Source organism: Perognathus longimembris, chromosome 20 (assembly GCF_023159225.1).
Source record: "Perognathus longimembris pacificus isolate PPM17 chromosome 20, ASM2315922v1, whole genome shotgun sequence".
In the NCBI taxonomy this organism is placed as follows: Eukaryota; Metazoa; Chordata; class Mammalia; order Rodentia; family Heteromyidae; genus Perognathus; species Perognathus longimembris.
This window is the reverse complement of record NC_063180.1, coordinates 37,095,619-37,110,952: the sequence shown is the minus strand read 5'-3', so window position 1 is coordinate 37,110,952 and position 15,334 is coordinate 37,095,619. Positions and strand designations below refer to the sequence as shown.

Genomic DNA, 15,334 nt, shown 5'->3' with positions numbered 1-15,334 from the left:
TTGGAGATATGAATCTCAGGGTCTGGCTTCAAACTGCGGTTCTAAGATCTCAGCCTCCTGAGTAGCTAGGATAATAGGCGTGAGCCATCAGTGCCTGGCTCTGGTGCTGCTGTCTTCTGGGACTGTCTGGATGTCTTGGCCAGGTTGGGTCCTATCACAAATTCCCACAGGCTGGGTGACTTAAAGAGCCAACATTTATTTTTCACAGTTGCGGAAGGTCAGCAACCAAGATGAAGGTGCCACCGATGTAGTTTCTGGTGCATCTCTTCCATGACCTCTTCTAAACTCATCCTCATCTTCTAATGACCTCTTCTAAACTCATCCTCATTTTCTAACACCCCTTGGGGCTTCAATGTGAACTTTTGGGAGACAAGGTTCTGATGTACGGTAGCTAAGCATTCTCAAGGTCAGGATGCTGTGTGTATAGAAGTCCATGGCCAAGTGTAAGAGTTGGCTGCAGATGAATTTTACCACTGGAGGTGGAATCCAGAACCTAAAAATATAGTCAGCCTTCTGTATCAATGGGTTCCATGGCTGCAGATTTGGCCCACCATGAGTTAAAAATATTTGGAGGAGAAACCAAGTCTGTACTGAACATGTACAGACTTCTTTCTCTTGCCATCCCCTAAACAATGCCGTTAAATAGCTCTTGACATTGTATCAGGTGTTGTCGGTCATCTAGAGAGGATTCGGAGGGTATGGAAGGATGTGGAGAGGATCGCATGTATCCATGCTCATACTCTAGCTTTTTTACCTCAGGGGCTTTAGTAGAAAGCTCTTGGATGATGAAGTCTCTGGGGGTCTCTGGGACCCCGTTCAGACTTGATGGCAAGGGACAGCTGCATGTGTTTTCAGGATGTCACTGAGGACATTTGCTCTCTCATCTAGAGGCCTGAAATGTGTAGTTCATCTTGCTCACCCTATTATTTTTCTTGAAGCGGATGCAGAGAGAAAGAGAGAGAGAGTTGTTGAGAAATTTCACATGGCTCCACACCCCTCCCTCTCCCATTTCAGGCTAAATTAGTTGCTTATTGAAAACTCTTGCATGTTCTATGTAGAGGGAAAGTATGCTTTCAGGGAGTTGAACTTCCAAATTTGAAAACTGAGTTCCATATAAATACATTCCTCCCCTCCCCCCCCCAACCTTGGAGGAAAGTAAGTGCTTCTTGATCCTTCTGCCAGGGTCTGTTTTGAAAAGTCCACACCATCCTCCTTCATGCATTTGGTAGGGGCTGCTGGTACAGAAGACAGACCTGCCAAGCGTCGGTGAAACAACATTTCTTCCTCTCCAGCAAATCCAGAAGGCTGGGGAGGTGATTGCTAATTGTTTATAAGCATTAACTGTTTACCAGTCATACTTGCTATTTTAAATCTGACCCTGCTATTATGTTGTTTTGTTTCTGTTCGCAGCTGAGCTCTAAGCTGGGTGGAATTTTGTGGTGAGTCACTCCGGTGATGGTAAAATTGGTATCGATCAGGCCTTACTGTTAATCCCGAGAGCAGTGGAGAGACCGAGAAGACGGTTTTAAGGTTTCCAGGGGCTAGGGATCCCTATGTGTGCCAGGGGAGGGAAGCAGGCAGGCTGGATGAGTTTCCTGCGGACTGGCAGTTAGCTCTTTTATCTGCTGATCTGAAACCTGCAGGGAGCCCTGGGAGTTTAACACATCTTCTCCCCTGCTTTAAATGAAGGAGCCACAAGCTCAGGGAGGTTTTCTCCCATTGCCCCCGAACTCCTAACTACCTGTTAGAGTTTTCATACGGATACCTGTGTGTGTACAGTTATTTGTGACTTACTTTTCATTCCTGGGCTTTGAATTCCTGGTGTTTTCATTGAAGTTATCCCAGAAGGTTACTGTGAATTCTTATCAGCTGATTGATGGACAGGGAAAGGTTGAGAGTCAGCTATCTAGTAGATGTTAGGGGCAGGACACTGAGGACAAACTCTGGGGCTTTGGGAATTGTGGCCCTCAGCACACTCCCATCTCCCTCCAGTCCTCTGAGCTTCCTCTGGGAGCTGCCTAGGGTTGGGCAGCCAGCTCAGTATCCCAGAGGTTGTCCACAGGATGAGGAAACCATGCAGCCCCCCCCCCCCCCCCAGGGCTCTCTGGCTCTAGGTGGATGCCAGGCCTGCCTCTGGTGCCTAGGAGAGCATGGGGTGAAGATTCCCTTGGGGTTTGCCTCCAGTAGGCAGCAGAGTGGGGTGATTGGTGTGCTTTCTCTGCAGAGCTGAAGCAGCAGCTCAGGGGTGCAAAGGAGCATTAGGTTGAGTGGATTTGATTTTGCTGGAGTTGGAGAGAGAAGTGAATCAGAGTATCTTGGGTGTTCAGGGACCTGAGGAAGGAATGGACATTGTTAAGAGGTGGCCTCTCCCCTACCAAGAGCTTACATTTCTCTGAGAATGGAGAGGGAGAGGTTGAGGCATTCACAATGGTTGAAACTAGGACTAGACCAGGAGGAGATTCTTATGCCTCATGGAGGGTGAGAAGAACCTCACTAGGCTTGGGATTGGAAACTTTAATCAAAGTGTGGATATATTTAAGCAAAGCAGGGGTTTGGTTAAGGTAGTAGTGGGGGAATGAGGCAGGGGATGGTGTTTGGGATCTTTAGAGGCCAGGATATGGGGTGCTGTTGATTCTTAGGAGCAAAAGGAGTCCCTGTAGACTGGTTCTGGTCTTTGTGCCAAGTGAAAGCAGCACCTAGGAAACTCCTGGCATTTGAGAAAGACTTGAGCTCTGGGGAAGTGGGACTAGAGGTTCCCTGGCATTGCAGCGATTTGTTGATCCAATTCATTTATTTATAATGTTTGACTGGAGTGGGAAAGCATTCCTGGAGCTTGAACTCAGAGCCTGGGCACTGTCCCTTAGTTTTTTCACTCAAGGCTAGCACTCTACCACTTGAGCTACACCTCCAAGTCCAGCTTTTTTTTTTTTTGTCAGTATCGGGACTTGAACTCAGGACCTGTGCACTGTCCCTGAGGTTTAAAAAAATTTTTTTTTCTGCCCATTGCTAGGGCTCTACCACTTTGAGCCGCAGCCCCACTTCTAGTTTTCTGGGTTAGCTGTAGATAAGAGTCTTATGGACTTTACCTGTCCCGGATGGCTCTGAACTGTGATCCTTAGATCTCAGCCTTCTGAGTAGCTAGGATTATAGGTGTGAGCCACTGGCTCCTGGCTTTGTTTTTGTCTAGTCTGACTTTTGACTTTCCTGTCCAAGCTAGCATTGAACCACAATTCTCAGAATTTAGCCTCCAGAGTAGTCAGGATTACAGGCTTGAGCCACCAGTGAGGGGATGTGTTCTTGCCTTTGTCTCTGAATAGAAATCTCTCCTGGGTGAGTGGGTAGTCTTCCCTGAAAACAAGATTGACTGCTGTTTTGAAATGAGGGTAGAATGCCTTGTGATGGGAAGTAGTTAGTAGGGGTCCTAAGTGCATTCCAGGGCCAGCATTGCTGGGCTGGGGTGGGGGTGGGGGCTGTATACAAACCCTGAGCTCTCACCCCTTCTTAGCAGCATGGTAAACAAGACCCCACTTGTAGAGTGCAAGTTCCAGCTGAACTTTTAATTATGGGGGTGAAGTTATAGTATGTTGATTTGAAGCTGGGGACTCACTTACTAGTTAATTTACTCTGGCCCTTCTCACAAGTCTAGGCCCTTTTGAGATTCTGAAAATAATGCAGGATGCCTAAGATTTTTGAAATTCCTGGCCTTGGAGACTTGACAACATAAAAGAGCCAGGATTTTCAGGCCGGCCATTTCTGGATCAATGGTTTCCCACTTCCTGATTCATAGCTTCCAAGGATTTGTAATGCCTTCATTCCCTCCCCCCCCCCCCCCCTCCCCAGTTCAAAAGCAGTCATTGATAGAAAATAAATGGCAAAGTCTCTACTACCCCAGAAATTCTACTTCCTGTTGTAGTGCTTAAAAAAAAAAAAAGCTTTGCAAGTCCAGGTTCTGGTTTAGACTTTTTCAAAGAAATTTCCTGAGATCTTTTGGTTTGGACAGGTTGTATGCAGGGGATGTTAAAAGGACTTAGCTTCCTCAAACTAGAAGGTACAGAGGCTACATTTTACGACCTTCAGCTTTGTGGTGTGTATGTGACTGCAATCCAAACAATAGAGAGCTACTCAGCCAGGGGCTCCAATGCCAGTTATTTCCCTGTAATGTTTATGTTCGTTATTAGTTTTTAAAAGATGTATTCAGACACAGATTACATTTTTGTGACTATGAGAAAACTGGAGATAGTTATGATTTTTGTTGCAAGAAGGGGTCAAAGTGCCCAAAGCAAATGTCTAAATGGCAGGCTTACATCTTGATACCACCACCCTTTTCCATGACATTGGAGACCATGCCCAGAGTTTCAGTGCTTCCTAGCTTCAGAAAGTATTTCTCTGTATAGAAGATTATGGTCTCTTTCAGGATAAAAGTCATTGCATTTCTAGAAATAACAAAACCTTTCCAACTTGAAGGGATGATGTCTTGGTCTCTCAAGTGTTTCTGATTGGGTTCATTAATTTTGGTCCCAGAATAATTTCATTTGTAGTGAGCAGATATTTATTTATTTGCTAAATACTGATGACTATAGATTTGAAGCAAGGTATCGGGTGATGCCTGACAGGAAGTTTGATATTTCTGGGTGAGTTTCTTTTCTGTAGCCCGGTAATTTTTTTTTTGGAGGGGGGTGGAGAAGTTGGTCTTGGGGCTTGAACTCGGCCTGGGTGCTATTTCTGAGCCTCTTTGTGCTTAAGGCTAGCACTCTTCCACTTGAGCCACAGCTCCACTTCCAGTTTTTTCTGAGTAGTTTATTGGAGGTAAGAGTTTTATGGGCTTTCTTGCCCAGGCTGGTTTGAATGGCTATTCTCAGATCTCAGTCTCCTAAGTAGCTAGGGTTATAAGCATAAGCCACCAGTGCCCAATGGTAAGTTTCTCTAAGGAGGTGTTGGTCTATCTTGTCAGCTAGGTGTATCTTATAATGCCATATTCTTCCTTCTCTCTAGGGTCATTATAATTCTTGGAGCACAATTTTTTTTTTTTTTAGTGCCATTACTGGGGCTTGTCCCTTAGTTTGTCTCCCTCAAGGCTAGCTTTCTATGCTTGAGCTACAGCTCTACTTCCAGCTTTTAAATTTAAAAAAAAAATTTTTTTTTGGTGCCCCAACTGCCTTCAAATTATGATCCTCAGGTTTCAGCCTTTTGAGTAGTTGGATTACAGGTGTGAGCCACTGGTGCCGGGTATGGAGGGTGGGTTTTAAATAATGACTTCGTGAAGGGGACCTGGTTGTCACCTCTAAACAGGTTGTAAGGAAATAGGCCAAAGAAGGCAAAACTAGAGCCATCATGGTTGCTTGAACTTAAAAACTTTTTCTTAGGGATATAAACCAACACCCTTACTTTTTAAATTTATTTTTAATGTCTTATTTGGGGCTCAAGCGGATGAGGGGTTACACCTAACTCTTCTTGTTATACATTTCACTTGCATTTACCGGGCCTGGCACATAGTAGGTATTCATTAAAATGGGTAGATTTGATGTCACAGGGGTTTTAGTAGAGATATGACTAGGTGTGGGACTTGCAAAAGAAATAAGACCCCCCCCCCCACACTTCTTCCTTTCCTTTTCATGGAAATGCCTCCATCCCCCTGAAATAAATACTTCTTTTAGGACTCAAAAAGCAAAGGGAAGCTGGGCACTGATGGCCCAGTATTCTTAGCTACTCAGGAGGCTGAGTTGAGGATTAAAGCCAGCTCAGTTAACCAGCTATAAGCTAGAAGTAGAGAGTTGACTCAAGTGTAGAGCATCACCCCTGTGTTAAAAAGCTAAGGGACAGTGTCCAGGCCCCTGAGTTCAAGCCCCAGTACTGGTTAAAAAAAAGAAAGAAAGAAAAAGGGAGGGGTCTCCTATTAGCAGACTTTCACAATGCTGTATTTGGATCTCTGTCCTGCCTTCCCATGAGCCCTGACATGGCCGGGGGGGGGGGGGGGGTGGGGTGGGGTGGGGGGGGGTGGGGTGGTGTTCTTCTTGCTGGGAAGGCAGAGTTGTTGCTGGAAAGCCCCTGGGTTTTGCAGAGGGTCTTGTGCGTGTGCTGGCACCGCTCAGTGGAGTTACAACTTGTTTACTGCCGTTGGTTTTTCCGGGATGAGGTCATCTGAGCTCCACTTCTGCAGGGTACAATAGTTTTATTTGTTGGGGAAATCACTGTCCATTGAAGTTTTTAAAGATGTCAGGGACATTAGGAATCGCAATCGAGTAGCTTCTTACATAAGTGTATCCGACAAGCCGATTTCACAAGCACTTCTCATCAGTCACAGTTGGATGGTGAGGTTTATTGTTTAAAAGTGGGTTTAGTTTAGTTTAGTTTTAAAGTTGGGAATGTCTCTGTGTAGAAACCACATAGTTCAGAGGCCAAGAAATGACAGGAAGACCATGAATATTTGGGACACTGATTCACCATTCTTCTTAATTTCTTCTAATTTTTGTGATAGCGAGACAGTTGTGAATTGAGCTATTTGTGAATAATATTTAAGATGTAATGAAATGTAAGTGTTCTGATCTCCTTCACTCTTGGTGCTCTGCCCCTTGAGCCATGCCTCCAGCCTGGTTTTTTGTTGCTAATGAGAGATGGGTCCTCACAGACTTTATTCCCCATACTGGCTTTGATCCACAATCCTCCAGTGATCTCAGTCTCCTGAGTAGCTAGGATTGCAGGTATAAGCTACAGTATCCAAGTGGGCATAGATCTTTGTAGGGTAGTATGATCTTCGCTGGTCCTGTCAGTGAGCTGGGCTGGGAAGACTGTATGCTGTTGGCATTCATTCTCAAGACGTTCTTGTTCATCCCTGAGCCAGTGGTTAAGTGTCTTTGGATAGACAGCATCAGCAAATTACCACTTAAAAAAAGACTTGAGTTTTTTTTTTTTTATGCTGGTCCTGGACTTGAACTCAAGTCTTGAGCCTTGAGTTCAAGGCTTGAGCTCCTGAACTTTTTTGCTCAATGCTAGTGTTGTACCATTTGAGCCACAGCTCTACTTCTCGCTTTCTTCTTCTTTTTCCCTTAACTTTTTGAGACCTAAACTGAGTATTCACTCGAGGATTACAGGTATGAGCCACCAGTGCCTAGCAAAAGTTCAGATTGTAAGAAGGTAGGGAAATGATCTCCCAGTGAGACAAATTTGGCTTACGAAATAAAATGCTTCCAAGACACAACAATTCTGTGTTATAAACAACTTGTAATTGTCATAGTTTTCTATGTTAGCTCTAGCAGCCTCTGTGATAGATCTTAGATGTGTTTATCACAGCTGGAAGAATGTCACACTGCCATCCGTGTTGATCATAATATGCCACCTACTCTGGTTGTGTTCTTACAATTTGAGTTCTGCTTTTTGGTTTTAGGCTTTTTTTAAATGGGGGAGTTGAGGTCTGAGGGCAGTTGGGAGTGATACCTACAAACTGAAACAGGAAACAGCATGCATTCAGCCAGGACACTTTCCAGATTGTCCTTAGACCTCAGGCAACCTTCAGGCTGTGCTTTATTGAATAATACTTCATGCTTAGTGTGGCCCTCCATGGAGAGCTCTTTATAGCTGTTATCTCCATGTTGTACAAACATAGCTGGAGCTTATCCAGATGAGGACTTTGCTTTCTTCCCTTTCTGGCCATTGGGAAGCTTCAATTGAGAGAGTAGAGAGAGAATTGACATCTTCCATATGCTGAGACAGTTTGGGTAAGCCTCCGTGTGTGTGTGTGTGTGTGTGTGTGTGTGTGTGTGTGTGTGTGTGTTTTGCGGGGGGGGGGTGTTGCATTCTTTCCAGTGCTAATGTGTAGTGACTATGATTTGGGACAAGTAATTTACTCTGTGAATTTCAGAAATTTGGGAAACTTGGTTGAGGAGTTAGGCTCCATCCTGTAGGCACAGGCAACATGTGTTTACGGTTCTTCCAAAATAATCTTTAGAGAGATTACATTAAGCCAGGCTACCATAGCTCCTGCTACTCAGGAAGCTGAGGTCTGATCATTTTAGTTCAAAGCCAGCCCAGGCAGACAAATCTGAGAAACTTTTATCTCCAATGGAGCAGCAAAAATGTCAGAAGTAGAACTGTGGCTCAAGTGGTAGAGCACCAGCTAAGCAAGAGTGCAAAGCCTCGAGTTCAAGCCCTAGCACCAACCCTCTCCCCTCAAAAACAGAAAAAGATTGCATCTATGGTTAAACATGCACAAACATTGATTTTTTGTCATTATTCCCCCAAACAATACAGAATATTTATATGCAGTTTTATAGCATTTACATTGTATTAGATATTGTGGCCTATCTAGAGATGATTTTAAAATTTGAGGGAGAATATGCGTAGGTTCTGTGCAAACACTACCATTTTGTATAAAGGAATTCAATTATCTCTGTATTTCAGTACCCAAGGATGTCCTGGAACGAATTCCTCAAGGATACTGGGCGGTCAATTTTATACAATTCTTTCTTTTCTCCAAATTTGAGATTGTCCAACATTACTTTTTTTGTGTGTGTGGCTTTGACTTTTGTCCTGACATCCTGCGTGTGATTGGGTGCTATTTGTTAACCTAATTTGAAAATTGCAAATTTATTTAAATGATGTCTTAGGCCAAGTGTAATGAGGAAAGTCAGTTTTGTGGGCCCTAGATCTTGTTACAAAGCCAAATGGAATCTGCTGTCAGATCATTTTAATTGATCAGCTTCTTTGCCATTTCCATCCCATGCATTTCACTAGGTGGGGTGTTTGTTGATTGCTTCCTAGCATCTCAGAGTCCCATTTAGCTGTCCAGTTGGAAGCATTGAGTTTTAAGAGTTACTGCGCTGTGTGTGAGTGTCACTGTGGTTTCTGGAAACTGTAGAGATGTCAGATGGTTGGTACTGGGCTCCCAGCAGAGGATCATTGGTGGCTGCCTGTGGGTCCTTGCTAGGGTTGTCTCTCCCTGGAGGTGCTTCAGCGAGTTAGCACAGGAGGTTAAAGAGAGCCTAGGGCATCCGCTCTCCAATGGCTGGCCTCCTTGTTCAGGTTCCTCTATGCTCTGCTCTCCTTTACCCAGCTGAGCGCCTCTTCCTCTGACCCCCTTTTTTGCCCTTTGGCATCTGCCTCAGGTCTGCCTCCATGGCTCTGACACTTGTGACGCTTCCCCCCAGTCACCATGACATGTGTGCAGTACTGGTGTTCTGAACGCTAGGTAGTAGATGATGCTGGTCCATTTTTATGTCTGTGGATGCCTGGGTTGCTTCTGTCCTTGGGCCCTTGTACCTAAGGCCTCTAGAAACATTCCCACACCAGTCGCTCTCCAAGCTTCAACTCAGTTCTCCTCAGTTCTGTCCCCAGAAGTGGAGTTACAGATCCTATGGTAGTCCTACTTTCAATTTTTTGAGGGATAGCTATACTGTGTAGAGGATTTTACTCTCCATGTAGCTTTGTCAATGTTTGTTATTCTCTTTTCCTTTTCTTTTTTGGGTGCTGGAATGAACGCCAAGGTCCGTGTAATCTGCCACTGAGCTATACACCCTTGGTCTTGTTATTCTTTTCTCTCCCCCTCTTTCTCCTCTCCTCTCCTCTCTCCACTATCTAATGGTATCCCAATGTAGTTTTGATTAAGGGCATGTTGGGAGTTTAGTAAATATCAGTGAAACATTTCAAGTTGGTTTCTTTTTTTTTGGTGTTGGTCCTGGGGCTTGAACTCAGGGACTACACACTGTCCCTGGGCTTTTTTTTTTTCTTAGCTCAAGGCTGGTGCTCTACCACTTGAGCCACAGCTCCACTTCCAGCTTTTTGCAGATTAATTGGATAGAAAAGTCTCACAGACTTTTCTACTCAGGCTGGCTTTAAACTGGGATCCCTAGATATCAGCCTCTTGAGTTGCTGGAGAAAGTCAGCTTCTAGCTGATTTTCTGAGCTATCCACTTCCTAGAGAGAAAACAAAAAACTGGGCAAACTCTGGGCTCCCTGTTTTAGTCTGTACTGCTTGGGTTCACCTGTATCTGCACCTGGATGACCTGTCATGTCCCAGCCTCCTTGGCTTTATGAGGAGTTTGGCTGTTTACATCAAGTAAGTATCAGCTTGGTCAGTGTTAGGGAAATTAAATCACCCAGCAGAAATCAATGTTAGTGAAATTAAACCACTTGATCTTGAAAGCAACATGGAGTGGCCGTTTTTCATCTTCATCCTGCCCTTTTCTCTCTGTGGACTTGCAGGGCCTTTATGGGTCTGTCTGTTCTTATGGAGGGGAGCAGCTCTGGATGGTTACACTGGCTTTTTAGACACTATGGTCCAAGCTCCAAGAATTTGCCTTGGCCAATTAAGCAGAAAGTGCTAATCTAAAGCATTAGAATATATTTCCTGCAGGCAGCGAAGGTAATGTGTAAGGGTGACTCAGAAGGCATGTTAGGATAGTTCCACGCTTTCTGCCATGGTGGATAGATGAATATTGGCAGCCAACTTTCATAGTTCCTTCAAAATGGGGAGCAGTAACATTACTATTGCACAGAACCTATGCAATAGAAACTTTTACATGGCCAGCATGCAAGCCTGGCTACTTCTAAGGTAAAGTACCTCCTTTGTCCCCCTCCTTGCCCCTAAGACCAGCTAGGTCTGGGCAGAGGTGGGGGGTACATACAGCATGGTCCAAAAAATTGAATTCTAAAGTACCTGTTGGCTCATTTGGGTGTGGTTCGGGGGATGTGTGTCAAGGGTACATGATCTTTTTGTGTATGTGTGCAGTCCTGGAGCTTGAACTCAGAGTTTCACACTTGGTAGGCAGAACAGTCTACCACTTGGGACAACTCCCCATCTTCCCACCCTCCTTCCCTCCCTTCCTTCTTTGCTTCCTGTATAGGATCTTATACAATCATCCGAGTTAAACCTCCCGAGCAGTTGGGATGAGGCGTATGCACAGTCTTTTTTACTGGTTGAGATGCGGACCTCATGACTTTCCGCCCCCCCCCCCCCATCAGATTGCGATCCACCCCATCCTTACCTTCCCGAACGGTTAGAATTATAGGTGTGAGCCACCAAGTCCAGCTTATGATCTCCTATGGAGATCACACCCTTCACCTTGTTCTGTGTTTCCCCGCTTCCCTCAGCCATCTCTGAGGACTTTTGCCTATTTGGTTTCTGCAGCTGTTCTCCATAGCTAGGCTTTCTGGTCCCTGCTCCTTCCTCTCTGGCTGTCGCCTGAATGTTCTTACCAGCTTGCCTATCTTTTAAAGTATGGAGATGGAAATGAACTCAGCATCTGGTGCCCCTCCTGAATTCTACTAAGTCTCCCTTAGGTGCAGTCTAAGACTGCCTGACTTTCTCTTTCTTCTTTCTTTTGGCAGGCACAACACCCCATCATCACATACAGAAATTATATCCAATTAAATCTCCTAAGTCTTTTTCACACCTCCTACATTTGTGCATTTCTTTTTTTGCACCCAAGTGTCCAAATAACATTATTTCCTCTCGGTTGCAATTCCAATCTGTTGATCTTTTTAGCTCTTGACTCTTGTCATCCAGGGTATTTTGCCATCTCTCCTGGAAAAACTTGTCTTCCTTGAATTAGATAAACATTTTATCCGTGCCATCCATCAAGTGATTGATAAAAAATGTTGACATATAACATGACTCGGAAAGTACCCCTTGGCCCTCCACTGGAGATTTGCCTTGGGTTCTTCATTATTCATTACTCTGGAGGGTGGGATTGTGCACTTACCAAGCTATTTGGGTGTGTTTATATTTCTCTGCCTTTCCACAAGGGCATAATGGGATGTTAGCTGGGCTCTGTGGACAAAGTCTATATTCTTGGAGTCTAGCAATTACAATATCTCTTTGAAGCCGGGAGCTGGTAGCTCACACCTGTAATCCTAGCTACTCAGAGGGCTGAGAGCTGAAGAATGCGGTTCAAAGTCAGCCCAGGGGGCTGGGAATATGGCCTAGTGGCAAGAGTGCTTGCCTTATATATTTGAAGCCCTGGGTTTGATTCCCGAGCACCACATATATAGAAAACGGCCAGAAGTGGCTCTGTGGCCCAAGTGGCAGAGTGCTAGCCTTGAGCAAAAAGAAGCCAGGGACAGTGCTCAGGCCCTGAGTTCAAGGCCCAGGACTGGCAAAAAAAAAAAAAAAAAAAAAGTCAGCCCAGACAGGAAAGTCTGTGATACTTTTATATTCAATTCACCAACATAAAAGTCTGAAGTAGAGCTGTGGCTCAAGTGCTGGGGCACCATTTTGGAGCATAAAAGCAAAGAGATAGGGCCCAGGCCCTGAATTCAGGGCTCATAGTCACACACACACACACACACACACACACACACACACACACACACACACACTAAAAAGGTCAAAAGAAATCTCCACATTTCAAGAGGTTCAGGTAGGTGTGCATACATGTACACACACTCAAATCAATGAATTTATGTGTCTGTATGTCCATCCATCCATCTGTATTTATTTTTTACTCTACTGGGATAGAACCCATATGCGTGCATATGCTGGCCATATGCATGCCAGGCAAGAACTATACCTAAGCTACAAGGCTCATATTTTAACACCGTACCTGTGCCGAATCACAGAATCACATCCCAGGGCTAGGAGAACAAGTGCCCGGGATTACCATAGTGATGATCAATGAGATTCAGGTAACTGGCTAATTAACAGGAATACAGGGTCACTTAAGAAAACTGGAGCATTGTAGGGTGAAACAAAGTAGTTTTAACAGGAGCCCGTGATCTGTGATTAGAGTGGGAAATGTGTTCTACAAAAGGAAGACTGGGAGAGGACAGGGGGGCACAGTGCTGGCTTTGATTGAGAACCTTAGCCTGATTTTGAGCAGGAAGCTCAAAGTTGTAAGGAGTATGCTTGTTCGGTGTGGGTGGTACTCTGACCTCTGCACCCTCGGCCCCCAGCAGCAGCCTGGAGAGGCTGTGTGACTTGTATAACCTTTCTGGAAAGCTTCACCTGAGGCTGAGCCTCAGTTATGGGAAGAACCTCAGTGTGAGTGTGTACGTGTGTGCGTGTGCATGCACATTGAACCTTGGGATATAGCCAAGGGTATCCAGCCCCTGAGAACTGCTTCATCAAAGAAAATCAATCATCCATTCAAAAAATCATTCATCTATTGGCCTTGTGAATAATTTGACAGGATAAGAGCCTCTTATAAAGTCATCATTGTTAAAATGTAGGGGGTTACTATACTGGACTTTTGGAGACAGGTAGGCAGACAATACGGAGGTTTGAACTCAGGGCTTTGTGCTTGCTAAGCAGGCACTCCACCACTTGAAACATGCCTCTAGCCTTCTTCATTTTCTTTACAGATAGCTTCTTCCCCTTGCACCCCTCCTCCAGTAGTCCTTTTATTTATGCATCCTGTGTAGCTGGGATAATAGATGTGTACCACTATGTCTGACATTCTGTTCTGTTTTGTTTTGTTTCTTTTTCATTATAGGTTGAGTCTCAAGAACTTGTTGCCTGGGATGGCCTTAAAACTGTAACATTTCCCATCTTAGCTTCCCAACTAACTTGGGTTATAGGCATATAAGCCACTGCACTTGATGATTCTTCATACTTGTGAGGCAGGCACTCTATAAGTGAGCTATAGCTCCAGCCCTCTTATTCTGTTGTACTAGTCTTCCTTTTTATCAAGGCATGTGCCTAGGTACCAGTCCTCCTATTTTACACTTTTTGGTGTAGATGAGATGGCATATGTGTACTAACAAACACATCTTCTTTCTTTTTCTTTTTTTTTTTTTTTTTGCCAGTCCTGGAGCTTGAACTCAGAGCCTGAGCACTGTCCCTAGCTTCTTTTTGCTCAAGGCTAGCACTCTGCCACTTGAGCCACAGTGCCACTTCTGGTCTTTTCTGTATATGTGTGGTGCTGAGGAATTGAACCCAGGGCATCTTTTCATTGGTTGAGATAAGATCTCATAAACCCAGGTTAGCCTTGAACTGCAGTCTTACTGATTTTAGTCTCAGCCTATGGAGTAGCTAGGATTACAGATGTGAGCCACTGTGCCTGTTTTGACATAGATATTTTAAGACCAGAAAGACATTTAGAGTGATTTTCAGGATGGGCAAAGTTGTTTTTATGAGGCTCCAGGAAAACAGTTGCTGCTCCTCCATTAAAGCAAATAAAGCTCTATTCTGCACCAATCTGTTTGGCTACAGATGCCGTACGTGGAGAGGACACTGGAGCTTGTGTTCCAGTCTTTGAATTAATTCCATTTCTTAATTGGCATGGCAGGATATAAGCATCTCACCCATCTTTGTAAATTCTTTGCTACATTGCAGCCTTCAGTTTTCATGTTTTCAGTCTGCAGAACTGTTTGGTGTCTGCATGGGTGGTATCATAGAGATGGTTTCTGTGCGTGGTGGCAAAGAATAATTTTTGTCTTTTGGTCAGTCTTGGTGGGACTTGAACTCAAGGCCTGGGTGCTGTCCCTGAGCTTTTGTGCTCAAGATTAGGGCTCTTAACACTAAGTCACAGTTCCACTCCCCCTTTTGAAGGTGCTTATTTGGAGATAAGAATCTCCATACTTTCCTGCCTGGGCTGGCTTCAAATGGTGATTCTCAGATCTCAGCCTTCTGAGTTGCTAGGATTACAGGTGTGAGCCACTGGTGCCAGGTGGTATAGAATAATTTGCACATTCAGATTGCACTGAAGTTTTAATTTCTGCCCTCAAAAGTCACCTGCATAACAGGAATTCCTTCAGTTCCTGTGATTCCCTTTCACCATTGGATGTGTCAGGTGGCTCAGCCTGCCATCTGTGTGAAAACAGAAATGTACACATACAATGTAAACACCTTCTCATTGACACAGGCAGATAAAGAGCTTAACATGAATTGTGTCTGTTTATACTTAACACAGAAAATTCTACTCTAACCAACTCAGGAGAATTGGGTGGTGTTTGTTATCATAACATTGTCTCCCTATCCCCCCTTGCCCCAGTCTCTGATTCTGTTGTTGTTAGTTGCAGGATAAGCCCTCAAGAAACCCAAGCAACCTTTTCCCTGAGCCTTGCCTTGCTTCTGACAGACTTTGAAGGGTTCCTGTAGTCTCTACTGCTATGGGAGGACCATGTGGTTCTCTGGTGCTGTGTTCTTTTACCTTGCACTGTTCCATGTGTCCACTTTCTGTGAGCTGCTCCAGGGTTTTCTGGCTCAGTGCAGGTCAGACAAATACCTGTGCAGAGGCTGTACCCACACTGCATTGTGCCCTAGGTGGGTGAGGAGGATAGAAACAAGAAGGGAATCAAGGAGTTCTTTCCTTGGCAGTGGGTCCCACAGGACCATCCCTGGGTACAGGAATGGCATCTTGGGTAGGATGTGTCAGGTACTCCTCAGAAGCAAGTTTTTGGGCCA

General features: G+C 44.7%; 1 protein-coding gene and 1 long non-coding RNA gene across 3 annotated transcripts in view; both read left to right on the top strand.

The window, feature by feature from the left end:
- The window catches only part of Igf1r (insulin like growth factor 1 receptor), a 224,827-nt gene that overhangs the window by 16,313 nt on the left and 193,180 nt on the right, over positions 1-15,334 (top strand). The gene's annotated exons all lie outside the window — the stretch shown is intronic.
- Positions 378-12,301, top strand: LOC125368536. The gene is made up of 2 exons (XR_007214245.1): positions 378-964; positions 12,260-12,301. It is a non-coding gene; the product is annotated as an uncharacterized LOC125368536 (long non-coding RNA).